Below are 16,113 nucleotides of genomic sequence, written 5' to 3'. Positions count from 1 at the left end.
GTAGTCCTTAGTCTTATGTAACATTTTCTATACAGTGATTTACACACATATTGATTGTCTCTGTGTAATGTGTGCGATGTAAAGTGCTCTGACCCTTACAATGGTATGAACGGCGCTGTAAATCAAATTAAATGCATCTGAGAGAGAGTGGTTATGGAGACTTGGGGGGCACAATTAAACGTGGTAGTGAGGGAATCCATGGCAGAGGTGGTCATTGGGGGGCACTAACAAACATTAATGCACAGGACACCACCTGTGCTGAGGCTGGCCCTACCCTTGAGGCCAGTCTGCCTCACCCATAGGTACCTCCATTGGTCTTGTTTCAGCAGAAGTAGCTGCAACTCACCTGGATTGTCAATGCAGGGTTTGCAGACACACCAAACTAAGTTCGCAAACTTCACAGTCTCCCTGCTTCATTCACAAGCACTTTTAACATGTGCTGCTTGCTGTGGGGCCACTGGAATTAATTATGCAGCACAGGATGACAACATTATGCTGTACTGTTGACTAAATTATGCATTAAAAAAAAAGGCTGCAGCGTAATGCAGTATATTTTCAGATATTTTATTATTTTGACTTGTGTACACATGCTAACAGTCTCTGGAAAGATTTTGCCTTATTAGTACCAGTGTAACATACAAACGCAGCAGTGAGAAAGGTGACCAGTCAACCTTTACAACAGGCCATCCACTCCGCAGCAACACACGTCACATTTTATATTAACTTTTGATATGTTTGAGCTACAAACAATTTATTAGTTTAAATGGCCAGATCATGCAGCATATCTTGCCTTGTGAGGCAAATATGGCAGAGCCATAATTTAAGAGAAAACATTTGCAAAATAGGATATTTTGCCATTCTTGTTTGAACTGCTGTTGTGGAAAAAGGGAGAAGTACTGATGACAGAAACTCCATGGCTATGAGACAAATGGCTTGTGTTTCCACATTTTATCGTATTTGGTACATTCTGTAATTAGAAGCATATCCTACTTTGTGAATATATTTTAATATCAATAACTCATTATAACCTTAAATAATCATGTGTATCCATTGGTTGATTAAACTGGGCAGTGAAATGCCAAACAAATACGAAAAATTGGGATGCCTGCGCATTCTAACCACACTTCTGGCTCCACCCATAGATCCAATCCTTGGGTTATTCCCGCCCTCTGATTCTCCGCCCACTGTTCCCCTACTTTTTTTCCCCCACTTCGACCACTGTGTAAGACTCAGCATCCCTGGACCTGTGATGAGCCGCCGCTGCGGGCGCCGCGTGTGCCGCACATTTACGGTGCTGGGCTTCCGCATAAGGGAGCTGCCCATTATTGTATCCCTAAACGTGCGCACATTGTCAGTTTGACATTGACTACCCGTAGAGGGACTCTAAGTTTCTTTTAAAAAATATAGCTAACATTTGGACCATATACATTTTATTGTGTATAAATTAATTGAATGTGTGTAAAATTTAGCAATGCCTGGGGAATTCTAGTAAAGGGAGTACCCATTGGCAAATCACTAGCGTGTGTGATTGCTGCATTATTTATGACTAACTTTGAAGTTGTGCTTTAACTTTGGATAAAAGTTATTATGAATTCTAGCACCAAGAAGCCAATATTGGTGAATATGTGTGCTACAAATAATCCCTAACATACACTGTCCATACAGTATATTTAATCTGGTGCTTTAATCATAGGCTGTTTTAAAGTATTCAGATAAAATTCGAATTGCGCTGAAGACAGCCTTTATTGGTGTTGGATCGAGGACCCGGAAGTCTGCACACTTAGCAGATAGAGATAAAGCACCTTGTCAGAAAGTTTAGCGTTTTCCCTACAGGTGGTGTTTGTTGGCCTGTGGCAGGGTCAGTCACATGTCCTGGATTCCTGGCATTTAATTGAGTCTATCCTAGTTCTGCGCCCTAGTGTTTCTTGTGCCCCACCTAGCACACATCATGTCGGAGGATGGTGATGACGTTAACATTTTGCCCCCCCCCCTGGAAAAATGTCTGCGGACGCCCATGCATGAAGATTGTATTATTAAAAAACAGATCCATGATTGGGTGCAGATGGGTTTTAGACATTCACTTATACCTACTTTTAGTATAACCGATGGATCCATACATTAAAAGTTTCACTTTGTGATTAACTCCAGTTACTTTTAGATTCACAATACACCACTCTACTCACGCACAGCACTTCTACATAGCACCTCACACTCCACAACGGCAGCTTAAAAGAACTCCGGCAATGAGCCCCCTGCAGGGCCCTTTGGGCATTGCAGCGCCGGTCCAAAGGGGAGCCGCCCTATAATGAAGCATGACACCCCTTGTGGTGTGTGCGGACCCTTGCTCGTGAAGGATCAGATTCCCTGACTTCATCCATTAGGCATCTCCAACCTTTTCTTTCAATAGGAACTGCACACCTCTGTGTATCCTTGTATCCCTGGGGCGTGTTTGCTGGGCCTTTATCTGCCCTTTATCCCTCCTTTTGTAGATTGGGTTTTAGAGCCCAACACAGCGCCTAAGATTATTGAATTGCTATGAACGTGATTCTCAATTGAGAGACAAATAAAACGCATAATCCATAGCTATTTCATTGACTTTAGAATTGCCTTTAACAGAGTGGACAGGAAGAAACTAAGGTCCAATATGCTGGCCTTGCATATGAATCCAACACTAATTAAACTTTATTCAGACACTGCATGTATCCACTTGGGCTCAGCTACAAATTGGTAATGGTCCATAGTTTTCCAGTCAGCTGCCAACTACAACAGGGGATCAGCAGACTGCATCCCTGCTTCCCCTTTATTTAATTTTTACCTGGTTGATTTATTCTATCAAATCGGAAATGTCAAACCGTGCCCTGCCAAACTGGGTGGCACAAATATTCCCATCGTGGCATACACCAAATTACTTGTGATGGACAAGACTCACATTGGTTTACAATAATACTTGGATTTTATGTCTCAATATTGCAGGGAAAATTATTTAAAGAGGAATTTGACCAAAACCAAAAGTATGACTTTTGGTAACATGGCCAGGTATTGCAAAGCTCCAGCTCTTACCACGGAGTGACCCGGATACCGCCACCTGCCCTCCAGCATCCCCTACTGCGACAGACAACACAAAAATATCACTTTGAACTTTTGGGTTAGGGATTGTAAACCCCCAGCTTTAACTTATTATGAAAGCAAACCACAAAAACATTTAAAGTGCACTCAAATCATTTCACACAATTATATGTAAAAACACCATAAACCAGAGACATGATTATTACAATTGTAATTGATGGCGACATGGCCATTCCTAACTATATATAACCTTGTCCCTGTATATCCAGCAGAGTCTATGTGTGATATCATGACTGGTCAACCTGTGAGGGCCCCTCCTTAAGGAATATGTCCCCAGAGTAACTTGTGCAGGAGGCCCATCTGCCCACCAGGTTACCTACCTCAGGCACTCCCAAACACCCTCATTATCCCTCCAAGGGCCTGTGCTACCTTGGTCGTAAAGACCTGTTGGCAGCGAGCACTCTAGCCAACTTGTTGCACTCATCCCCTGGAGGGCCCCCGTGAGACCCGCACCCCACCTATCCCAAGCAAAAGGATGCCTTCTTTAGACCTGAAGTGCCACTCCAATCATGATCTCACCTGCCATCCACAAAAAAGAACTTGAGCTGGTACACCAGCGAGGGGACCAGCAGCCTCCTGTTGGCAGAGCGGTGAGTGGAAAAGAGACCACTCCACCGCCCCTTCGCCCATGTTATGCATGGGACTACCGCAGACTGGGTCGGCGGGGACCCGTAAGTGTTAAACCACTGCCGGGTCTTCGCCGGCCTGGGATGCCATTCTTGTGGCCGATATTGCTTGGTGGCAACCTGCTGCCATATCCAACAAGATGGGCTGGCCCGGGCGTGTCCGCCATAGGTGGGGCGCCACCGATTTGGGTGCTCTTTGGCAGCCTCACCCTAAGTGTAACTCAGAGGTAAAATGTGTTTTTTTAACAAGACTGGAAGCTATGATTACCAGGGCATCTCTATGCCCTCAAATCTGTCTTTGATACCGCAGATGAGTTTTTGAAACCATAAAAATACAAGTAAGTGATTGTTGAAGTAAAACAGTTCTGCATGGGTTATAATACTGTTCCTTATTCTATCATTCTAAATGTTTTAATGCAAAGATTGTTCCATTTATTTTTTCCATTGCTGCTCAGTTAGAAAGGGAAAAACAATGAGGAATTCGACAAATTGGAGGCACTTTACTTAGAGAACCTTTTTAACCTACACCAGAGCACTCCCACAGAGAACATGCCACTGGAGTTTGGTAAGATTGCACTTGGCAAATTGTGTGAGGAGTCGGCTTTACTCTGCTCACATTATCTATCTAGCTGGGAATAATGGAACCGCGTTGATTCGTTCTTTAATGTGGGAGATGATTCCACAAATAATCATGGAAATTTGCTTTGGTGCTAACAAAGTAACTCTGCGGCTATGAGCTTGATGGACTTTGGACTCGACAATATGTTCTCAACTAATTTCATAAAGATTGTAAACATGGTATAGAACCACAGAGTTTTAAGTATGATCGGAGCTTGAGGTGGAAATATAGACGCGGATACGCACTATCCCAGAGTACCTCTTTACTACATAAAGGTGCCAGTACTCTCCCATTGAAAATTTTGGACCGCTGCAGAAGAGTACAGGTAATCGAAGTGCAGGTACTCAGTGCAAGACAGTACCTGCCCACTTAAACCACTGAGTGGGACTATAATTCTTCCTCAAGGCCCGGTTTTGGGTTTATTCTTGCCCCCCTCCCCACCTCCCATATACCCTACCTAACCCCTCTGAAGAAGTTGCCCTGAGGTTTCAAATATGTAATGACTATGAACACTACCGTTTTCACTACTTCACCTGCCATATTTGCGGAATGGATTAAGAGTCATTAGATGACTTTCTGGAATTTGTCTAAGACTAATTACTGTGAGGTCCATGTTTTTAAAGTCACATTATAATTAAGGCTCCCTGTTTTCCGTTTTTACGGATAAATACAGACAGAAAACTATGGTTTTTCTGACTGCATTTATTTTTAAAAGTGGATAAATACAGAAAATTGTTCTTCTTTTAAGTGACTCTCCATGCTGACTTTCGTGTAGGCCAGCAGCTGAGCAGATGGACAGCATGGTAAATTAAAAAAACAGCATTAAATTTCTTTAGATAAGGGCATATGTCAACATACATTTATGGTATAATGCTAGTATTTACCAGAGGATGTATTGTTATGTAATATTTGACAGCTTAAATAGCTAAAACAAGACAGGCATCAAAGTATGAGTGTGCATCTATTAGTTAAATAAATATGGAAATGTACAGTTTTTCAACGTCATTTATACGCAAAATAAATGTGGATAAATACAGATAAAAGGGCCAAAAAATAAATATGGATAAATACAGACAGAAATGTTAAAAAAATAAATACCATAAAACCGGAGAGCCCTAATTATAATATGTTCTTCATATGTATGGTTGAGTTCTCATGCCTTTTACGGCGCCAAGGATATTCCAGTCAGGAGTGTACATTTGTTTGCAAAATGTACTGATGTATTGTTTCCAATTTGCACCATAGGGGTGGTGGTGGTGACAAATGAAGGAATTTTAGGATGCACACCTAAGGACTCACTACCATGAAAATATGCATTTGTGATGTGTAATAGGGCATGTTTTGTGTGTTTGTGTTCACCTTTTGTAAATAGCACTGTGGATTTTCGATTATTTTAATAATATGCTGAATACTGCAAACCGAAAACGTGTTTTCCGGTCTGCATTTGGAAAATATAGACATTATGCACTCTGAGTGCCTCTATTTGCTGCCAGTCAAGATTAAATAAGCCCAAAAGCTATGCATATCAGCAGCACTTGGAAGTTTAAAAGGGCATAGGGTTTATAAATGAGCCTGAAGTAGCTGCCCATGTGACCATGTACCTATACTGCAGTGAAAATAGTTTCAGTTGAGACTATTGTTTTTGAGAATATTGTTTTTTCATAGTATGTGGCTAGTGAGCACTAAAAAAACGCACACCTATTAGCAAGTATACACGCACCCGTTTAATACATGTGGAAATACAAGTGGCTAATTAATTTTTCCATCGACCAAAAAATAAATAGACTAAGAGGAGAAAACAAGAAATATTGACTAAAACGAACAACAAAATCAACCAAGTATACTCCATCAACCCGTGTTTCGTAGTTCTAAGCCTTTGGTCATATCGGACAGCAGTCGCCTCTAGTTGGCGGATGTTTGCCCCCGTCCTCCCACCCTCCGAGTCGTTCTGGGTCATTATCACCGTATAACGCCCACTTGGGATCCAGACGCTCTGGAGGCGTTAAATGAAACAGATAACCGATCACGATAGCGCGCTCTGCCCCGCCAGCGTCACGCCGATCATCGGTGTCAAGAGGGGGCATGTCATTACCGAGAGGAGGCTGGGGTGGGGGTGGTGGCGGTGAGCGGTGGGGGAGGGGAGCTCGCGTCCAGGGTGGAAAGCAATCGCGGCAGAAGTGCACGTGCGTTCACAGGGCAGTAGATGTGTTCATATGCGAAGGTGTGCGATGCCATCTACTGTGTGAGCAGCAGCGGTAGAAACAAGGGACTTCCTTAGATACAAATTGTGATTTCGTTGCTACTAGAGTCCCTGGTTTGTGATCCGAGCTCATCTCGCTGCTCAGGGACCTGCTCCTCCCCCAGCCTGCGCGGCTCCTCTGAAACCTGGGGGTTCCGCGGACAGAGGGAGCCATCAGGAACAGCCTCTGTCGAGGCGCTGCCTGCCCAAGCTTCAAGGCGCACTGTGCTAGGGCAGTTCCGGGAGACTTTGCAGGGCGGAGGAGGCAGCCCACACGCCGCACTGCGCGTGAAAACGTGAAAGGATGTTTGACAGCAAGTTACCCGTTCACAAACGGACACTAATTATACAAACTCTACACTGTCTGCGAGGCGCTGCCTCGTAAACATCCACTGCACCAAGAATCAACGGTTTCCAGCAATTCCAATGAGCTTTGCACTGGACCATGGTAGTGCACAAGCGTGCAGAGCACGACCCGTGCCCACTCTGAAACACCAGGCGGGAGGATCCGGATATTGCTCCTGATTTGACGTCATTGCTTACAACAGAGTGCAGGTTGTCAATGGGGTTCCTGCTGACAAAACACCATCTTCCGAATAACGTGCTGCTGACAAGATATGTCACACACACAGTGCCGACCCAGGGAACCCTCCCCACCACCCAGAAACATGGCAGGCATTGCAATAAATAATCACGCGAAACAATGTCATTGGAAACGGGTTGCTGCAAGTTTATTCCATACACAGTTCGAAGTGGGCGCTGGCAGGGCGCACGGTGTATGCCAGGAAGTCTCGTACGAAAAGGTACCAAGACAGCGGGAGTGGAAAGGATGCACGGGGTGAGCATGGCGTGGGTTCAGAGGCCGTGCAAAAGGACAGAGTGGGCCCCGTCAAACCGCACATAGTGAGAGCACGAACAGCGAGTGCAGAAAGAACGCCTCGTGAGTGCTGTCCAGTAATCACTCGAATGCCCCAATCCCACCCGTGGACACATCCTCCCCACAAGTTTCCTTTCAGCACTGGCCCTTTTCTGATACACTGTGCTGCTTTCACCGGTGGAGTCCTGGGGCCGGCAGTCCGGGCTGTTCTCAGACCCACGCACGTCCTTCCGGTCTCGGCCTGAGCTCACTGCTACTCCTACCCGACAGACCCCCCTGCTGGGAGCAGGCGCCTCGTCACCCACCGGACTCTGTCACCACCAGCCGACCGTGCTGCTTCTGTGAAGAACAGGCAGGCGGGGAATGGGTAAAAGGCTGGATGTCACAGGGGCCCTGGCAGAGATGCTGACACGAATTATTTCCTAGGAGTAGCTGGGGCATAGCGGGCCATTCCAGCAACCAGAACATCAAAACCCCCCCACCTGAACCATACCTGTAATCACATGAGCAGGTGAAGGGAGCAAACCCAATCTTCCTCAGAATACTTCCTTTCACCATTTCATTATCCTCCCATCTATACATCCATCCTTTCACCCCGCCATCTATTCATACACAAATCAATGCATGCCTTCAGCTTTCCATCTTTGTATCAATTCATATATCCACCCATTCTTCCACCCTGCCATTTTTTCATTCATCCTTTCACAATTCCATCTGTTCCTTTCACCTACACATTCATTCATCATTCTGTGGAATTTGTTTTGCCCGTCCATCCACTCTTTCATCCTACCTTTGGCATTTTCTTCCTTATTTGCCTTCAGATCTGTTTTTGCTGAATTCTTTTTTTGCGCACTTTACCACTGCTAACCAGTGCTAAAGGACTTGTGCTCTCTCCTTAAAACATATGAGATTGGCTTATACCCAATTGGTATATTTAATTTACTTATAAGTCCCTAGTAAAGTGGCACTACCTCTGCCAAGGGCCTGTAAATTAAATGCTACTAGTAGGCCTGCAGCACTGATTGTGCCACCCACTTAAGTAGCACTTTAAACATGTCTCAGGCCTTCAATTGCACCCTGTGTTTGTGCCGTTTTTTTTCAACTTCAATTTCAACTTAGCTAAGTAAACCTTTTGCCTGGCTAAAACCTTACTTTTTAATACAGTTAAACCACCTCTAGGCTAGGCCATGGACAGCCCAGAGTGCAGGGTGAAATGTATTTGAAAAGTAGGACATGTACTATTAAGGTTTACATGACCTGGTAGTGAAAAACTCTTAATTTCGGTATTCACTAATACAAGGCCTACCTCCCCCATAGTATAACATTAGAGTTGCCTTAATACGTTTTATAAGTGTAATTACCTCCTCGTTAGTCTTCCTCGCCCCCTGAGTTACATAGTGAGCTTTAGCTCCACAACAGAACCCTCCAAAGCAAAAAGAAACCACCTCCCACCCCCTCCCAACATGGCCGACCAGTCCCACCTGACCTCTATAAGAGGTGGGCCGGCCCAACCAATCAGCCTGTTTTTTTTGTTCTGCACGATTCTCTTCAGAGCACTGTTCAGGTAAGATGGGCCGGCGTGAGCTGGCCCTGGGGTTTTAGGGTTGTGGACCTGCTCTAGCGGTCTCTGGTGCCTTATGCCTACTAATCCCCCCCCCTCTTCCTTCCCCCGGTCCTGTGGGGCCGGTTAGGTGCTGCTCTAGCGTGCCAAGGGTCTACAGGGGGGGGGGGGCGGCCGGGGAGAAGGGGTGTTGGTACATTCCCGTGTTCTTCCCAGGTCGTTACTAATGGGACCTGGCCACTAAGTGGGCTTTGGGTCCGGCGCTGGGGGGGTCTCCTGTATGTATTCTGGGGCCCCGGTTACCTTTGAAACGCCTGGCGTGGGTCCCTGGGGCTCACGTTGTCTAGCAGTGGACTGTAACAAACGGATATATTCCGATGATAGTCACTCTTTACGATCCACTTTATCCCTGCACGCGTTAGTGCGGCGCATTTCCCTGGTATTTCTGTCTGCTGAAGAATTGCTCAGTGGTGGTGCGCATACTTTGCATGTGGGGGGGCGCCGGGTTCAATCCCCGGCGTCCCCAGTCTTTTGCCATTTACGCGTCGCGGTGGGTGGCCCCGGGCCATGCCCCCGTGATTTGGCCTGCCTGCGTGTACCGTGCCTCGCACGGGGTTCGGCGCTTGCAGGAGTATGAGACCCTTCCTTTGAGGGTCGTGGGTTCGAGCCCCACGTGGGGCGAAATTGAGTAGTTTTGCCTGCGTAGGACGTTGACTCTCATAATATGGATGTTTGGCCTGGCATTAGACATACATTTACTCCCTAAAATTGTGGAGTACTACGGAGCCTTGCTGCTGACTGCACCTACCTCGTCGGTCGGCGGGTCCTCGGGGCTCGGCTGGTCGGGTCCGGGTGTTTGGTCGACGGCCTCGAATCACGGCGCTGGACGCTTCCGCCTCCGGACGGGGTTTTCTTGCAACGGGTGCCTCCCGCCTCTTGGGGGCGGGGCATCGCTCGGCCAGGTGCGGCCTCTGTATCGACCAGGGCTGCTGGTTCACTTGCAGGCGGCAGGCGCGGCGGCACGCGGAACGGTGCTGACGCCCTTAGGAGGGTCCGAGGCGCTGGAACGCGCAGGTGAGGCTTTTTCCGTTGGTGGGTCTGCCCCCACGAAGGGCGTCCCGGCAGGGGCGATGGTGTGTGTTTGTTGGCGGGCCACCCAATCCGCTAGTGGCTGCCGTCCTCGGGCGGCTCTGCTGATGCGAGGTATTATCCCCGGCGCCTGGGGCGCGTTCAGGGGGACGCGGCTGGTCCGGTTGTCATCCGGGGGGCCCGTGTTTCCCCCGTGGACTGTGGGCTCAATGGACTGATGCGTCCACTACAGGGGGCCGTAATCGACCTCATTCAGTCCTGGCCTCTCTTCCGTCACCAGCGACGGAGCCTCCCCATTCCGGAGGGGCTCGCTGCGGCGGCATTTTTTGGATCCGTGGACTTGTGCTTCGGTGCGGACAGCCCTCACAGGCCAGGGTTCGAATCCGGCCAGGGCTGTAGTGCTATTCCAGGGTGGTTTGGCCCGGGTACCGGGGTCGGTACCCTGCCACGGCGGGTCTTCTGTGCTTGGGGTGCCATGGCCCGGTTTTTCCTCGCCTCGGTGCCTTTCCCACTCGTTGCCTCCCGTTCTGCTTCTCTGGGCAATGGCGTGTTTTTGTCGCATACACGGCCCCCACGAGGCTTAGGTTGCCTTGCCTCCACCTGAGGGGTGTCCGGGGGGGGGTCGTCTCTCTGGGGGTGCCAGGGGGTACCCCTGCGGCATTGAGCGCTCTCAGTGAATGAGCTGGGTCGGGCCTGGTTGGTCCACGGATGGGGGTCGGCCTGGGCATCCCGGGTGTGGTGGGCTTTAGGCATTCATACCGGCGCCTTGAGACCCTTAGGGGGTGTTGTGCGCTTTTCTTGGGGCGCTTACGCGACTGACGTTTTGGCGTGGCCCCTGTGCTGGAGGGTCACGCACCAGGTTGTGGAGAAGTGTGGCTCAATGGTTTGTGCAGCTGACCCTGATGCAGAGGTCTTGCCCGGGACCACGGGTCTTGGGCTCAAATATTCCACCGACCTGTTTATCCTCGCCTCGGTGCCTATTCCTAACATGGAGTCCCACGCGGCAACTCGGGGCTATAGCTTGCTGATTCGCCATGACGGCCCCCACAACGCTAAGGATGCCTGGCCTCCACCTTGTGGGTGCCCAGGAGTGGACGCCTCACAGGGAAAGCCTGGAGGGTGCCACAGCGGTATTTTACGTCCCTAGGGGTGAGGGCGTCTCGCCTTCTCTTGGGGGGGGGGCCCTGCGACATTCCCCCCAGAGTTCGGGGTGTCATCCTTCACGTGGGGCGTTCTGGGCTCCCGGGCCCGGGTTTTTCGGGTGCTCGCTTCGGCGGCACATTACAAAAATTGGGCTCTTTTGAGCTTACTGGCCGGTGTCCGGTCTTGCGGTTTTCCGCGGGATCCGCCTTCTCGGAAGGTTAGAGGTACTCGCTTCGGCAGCACATATACTAAAATTGGAACGATACTGGGGAGTTTAGCATGGCCCCTGCGCAGTCAGAACTAAGCACACCCTGAGCCATCAGGAGGGCCGAGTGGTCTAAGGCGCCAGACTCAAGAGAGCTTGATCTTCAGTGATGCTGAGCCTTCTGGTCTCCTCATGGAGGCGTGGGTTCAGATCCCACTTCTGACAGCATGGAGGCCACGCACATTCGTGATGCGTTCCATTTGCCTTCTCCTTCCCTTGTCTCGCCTGTGGATCTTTTCTGGGCCCATGGGTGGGGACTGGGCTCCTGGCCCGCCTGGTGGAGCTTCTTCGCCGGGTGGGGGTCGGAGTGTTCCCTGTATGGACGTATGGTCCTTCTCGGCCTCGTCGTTTTCGTGGGTGAGGAGTCTCGTCAGCAGTGTCTCTCCTCCGTCGGCTCCCTGCACTATGTGCGGTGGGCCCTTCGGCCCCCGTCTCGGGCTTGTCCTCCTTTGGGGGTCGTGTGCCTGGGCCCGGTTCTTCCCTTCGGTTCTTTCGGGGGGGTTTGGCCGGGGCGTTTGGGGGTCGTTGGGATCTCCTGCTGTCTCGCAGCTCCTCGTGCTTCAGGGGTGGCTGGCTGTCCTCCTGGCCGGCCGTCTTTTTCGCCAGTGCTTCGAGGGTCGGTCGACCTGGCGCATGTCCTGTCCCTTCGGGCTGTCTTCCCCCGGGATCCGACTTGGTGGAGGCGGTTCGACTGTGTCGGTCCTGGCCTCCGTTGCCTGGTCTCGCCCTGACCCCGGTGGTGTTTCGGCGCCTGAGGCATCGACTCGGTCGGCCTCCGGTGGCTCTGTTCACGGTGGGGGTCTCGGCCCTCCTGCCCAGGTTCTGGTCTGTCCACCCGGGTCCTTGTGGTTGCCCTCTCTTTCGCTTGACCTTTTGGTCTACTGTACGCGTTTCCCCCGTGCCCTCTGTTATCGCGGGTCCTCTGCTGGATTCGCTTGGGCAGGGCCGGGGTGCTCCTGGGTGCTCGACCCGGCTGCACATGGCCTTATTTTGGGAGGTTGCTGAGGTGATGTGCCTGGCACCCGCGCGTGGTTGCCACGCATGGCATGGTGCGTTCCTGTTTTTGGTTCCCGGCGGGGTCCTCCGCCCCGGGTTCCCTCTTCTTTGGCGAGCTGGCGGTTCGAGCCTCCTGGCCGATCCCGGATCTTCCCGTACCGTGGTTGGGTCCCCCGCTCTCGGCGTCGGTGTTGAGCCGGCTCTTGTCGGCTGGCCTGCCTCCTGGTGCAGGCCTGGTTCTGGAACGGATGACGCTGTTTGCTCGGGGGTTATGGCTGCTGCTGGGTTCCCGCAGGTCTTCCAGTGCTCGCTTGGGCAGCACAGGTGCAAAATTTGGAACGGTACTGAGAAGATTGGCACGGCTCCTGCGCAAGGGTGACACGCAAATTCGTGGAACGTTCCATGTTAGCAAGACCCGGTAGCTGAGATTGGTCCTGGACCAGGGTTCAGTTCCCTGCCTCGGTGGGTCTTGGGCTTGAAAACTTCCATGGACTCGTTGATTCTCATTCCGGTGCCTACTCGTCTCACGTGTTCACACTATGCGACTCTAGGCGATTGCTTGCTTGATCTCCACTATGGCCCCTTGCGGCGGGACGCCTGACTTTCACCTTGTATCCTGCTGGGGTTCTCTCGCGGGGGACTACCAGGACGGGTTCCCAGGGCAAGCACCTTGATGCCTTTGGGTGATACGTGTGCTATGTAAATCGCAATACGTTTGCATACTCCCTCTCTCGTTCTACGAGCTCTTCGGGGTCCGCCCTTTTGGGCCCCGGCCCTCGGTGGCTTGGCGGTTCCTCACCTTTTGGGTGGTTTTTCCCTGATGGCAGTGGTATCTGCTGGGCATAGGGGCGTGCGGGGGTCGTTCCTCCGCTCCCCTCCCTTCTTGCGGGTTTCGCCGGACGTGGTTGTTCCTCCGGCATGTCCCCCGTGTCCATCCCGGGGTTCCTTCCCTGGGGTCCCGGACTCGGGTGGTGTCTTTACCATTTTTTCCCTGCCGACGAGGTTCCTCTCTTGTCCGTGCTGGTTGTTCGGCGTGCTGTTTTGGCTTCTCTTGGCCGCACGTCTTCCCTTTCCCGGTGGGCTGGCCTGTTTTGTGTCTTTTGGCCCGGTTCATTCGGGCCACTAGCCCTCTTTCCACCTTGGTTCGCTGGCTTCCGCTGGCTGTCATCCTCTCCTACGCTTCGCTGGGTTCGGTGGATCCGGCGGGGGTCCAGGGTCGGTCCACGGGGAGTGGCTCGGTGTCCTGGGCCCCCTTTGGGGTGTCTCCTCTGTGGAGATTGGCCGGGCGTCGACGTGGTCGTCCCCCGCCTTGTTCGTGGGTCTCTAGCAGTCCCGGGGGGACTTCGCTGGGGCCATTCTGAGTGCTGGAGCTGCGACTCCTGGTTGGCCTTCTTTTCCTGGAGGTCTTGATTTCAGGTTTCCTGTGATCCCTGTTTTCTTTTCAGTTGTTATACTTCAACCTTGGGTTGGTTTCTCTGCATCACCGTGTGGTGTTGTTGTTATGGTGGTCAATGAAGCCTTGTTGGCTTGGGTATTTGCTCACTATGTAACTCAGGGGGCGAGGAAGACTAACGAGGAGGTAATGCCCCGGTTACTTACCGGTAATCTTCATTACTCCGAGTATAGTCTTCCTCGCCACATGAGTTCCCTCCCCCCCTCCCTGTCTGGCTATCGGCTTCATTGTTTGCTTGGTAGATCAGGCTGATTGGTTGGGCTGGCCCACCTCTTATAGAGGTCAGGTGGGACTGGTCGGCCATGTTGGGAGGGGGTGGGAGGTGGTTTCTTTTTGCTTTGGAGGGTTCTGTTGTGGAGCTAAAGCTCACTATGTAACTCATGTGGCGAGGAAGACTATACTCGGAGTAATGAAGATTACCGGTAAGTAACCGGGGCATTTTCAACTATGAACATGTTTGGGGGAGTCTACCTTGCCAATTGGTGCCATCCCAATCCTGGAACCTTGGAAGTAAGCTTAAGATGCTCTGCCAGTCTCTGTGGACCCAGCAGAACGGACACATCTCCTCTGCTGCAGAGTGCAAAACCAAGCAGAAGAAACGCATCGCCATTGCTGTGTGGATTGGACCAGTTGAATGATCCGCAATACTTTCGCAGCCACACTGGAACCGCTGCTGCATGACACATTTTCGACACAGGCTCTTACATCCCTCATCTACAGCATCCTTGACGGACCTACAAATCGCAGCCTTGAAGCTGCTTAGAACCGATGCATTGCCCCGACTGAGCGACACATCCTCAATGCTCGACTTCTAATCTAAAGCTCCGTCTACAGGATCCTCAACCATGACGCAGTACCTCGCATCACAGCCACACCATAACTTGGAACTGATGCATCGCTTCGGCTGTGTGGCACATCTCTGTCGCAGATCCTCCCAACGCTCCTCAAACCAGAGTTTAAGATACCTTGTTCAGCGGGCCTAATTGGGTCCCAGTTGCCAGCCAACACGCCATCGTGTTTGGCCTGAACTTGTGACTTTGTCCTGGTCTAGTGCAACTAGATATACACAGTATGCCCTTTGTGCTTTTAGGTGCTATTTTCACTAACATCTTTAAAACTGCATGTCTCTGGTTCTACTGATTAGATTTTTGTCGTTTTGGTCTTGTTTTATTTATTGAAGATATTTCTATTTTTCTAACTTGGAGGAGGATCCTGTTTGTGTGTTGTTTTCACTTTGTTATTGTTTGAAATGTTGCACAAATACTTTACACATTGTCTCCAAGTTAAGCCTGGCTGCTCTGTGTCAAGCTACCAGAGGGCTGAGCACTGGTTAATTTAAGGTCTGGCTTGTGCCTCACTCTGAAAAGGATTGTGGTTGCTTCTTGACCAGGGCTCACACCCTAGTCAACCAACAACCCAATTTCTTACAAGGCTGAAGGCCCATATTAGAAGTTAACGTGATGACATCCATTGGGGCACCTTGACCCGAAAGATGCCTCTCTCTCTCCAGTGAAATTGTTTGCTTATGGCCTTATTTGTGCTGCGGAGATAATAACACCCTCGAGGTAACCACATGCCCTGGTGCTGTGTATATAAAGCCCCTTATGCTGCTTACACAAGTATACACTCTTCATTCTGCATTGCCTGTGGTTAGATTCAACAAAATGGCGATATTGCTTTTAGATACACAATTGCATGGGCTGCCTTTGTTGAGAATAAGCTCCTTTTGATTCTTTCCAAATAATTTTGCCATTTTCCAAATGTACTTTGGTATATATTGTACAACATGTGTTAAACAGGACCATATGCCCTCTTCATGTCTTTAATCCAGAAAGCATCAATCGATTTCATCACGCTTCCAGCAAACCATAGTGTAACACACCCACTAAGACTTTATTATTAACTGTGCGATTACTTAAAATATTTACAGTATAAAACACATAAACAACACCCCCCTCCCAAGTACCCTTCTCCCAGTAAAAACCCAAATGTTCAGCTTTAAAATAGCACCGTGGCTACGCAGGCTCTATTTACTACTTTGTGTTCATTTAAAACTTCAATTAAAGATTTTTTTTTTTTAAAGTTAAAATATTGGGTTAGCACCGTTTCGCATCTTTGC

At 50.0% G+C, this 16,113-nt stretch overlaps 1 protein-coding gene, 1 non-coding gene and 1 pseudogene across 5 annotated transcripts in view; 2 read left to right on the top strand and 1 right to left on the bottom strand.

The window, feature by feature from the left end:
- KCNH1 (potassium voltage-gated channel subfamily H member 1) overlaps positions 1 to 16,113 on the bottom strand; it is a 1,530,898-nt gene that overhangs the window by 1,486,221 nt on the left and 28,564 nt on the right. The window lies entirely within an intron of this gene.
- On the top strand, positions 11,505 to 11,573 carry LOC147709277 (U6 spliceosomal RNA; annotated as a pseudogene).
- Positions 12,845 to 12,951, top strand: LOC147709276 (U6 spliceosomal RNA). Its single transcript, XR_015296918.1, has one exon. It is a non-coding gene; the product is annotated as a U6 spliceosomal RNA (small nuclear RNA).

The sequence above is a fragment of the Lissotriton vulgaris genome, chromosome 6, assembly GCF_964263255.1.
Source record: "Lissotriton vulgaris chromosome 6, aLisVul1.2, whole genome shotgun sequence".
NCBI classification, from domain to species: domain Eukaryota; kingdom Metazoa; phylum Chordata; class Amphibia; order Caudata; family Salamandridae; genus Lissotriton; species Lissotriton vulgaris.
Note: the sequence above shows the minus strand (reverse complement) of the source record. Positions and strands in the feature narration are given on the sequence as shown.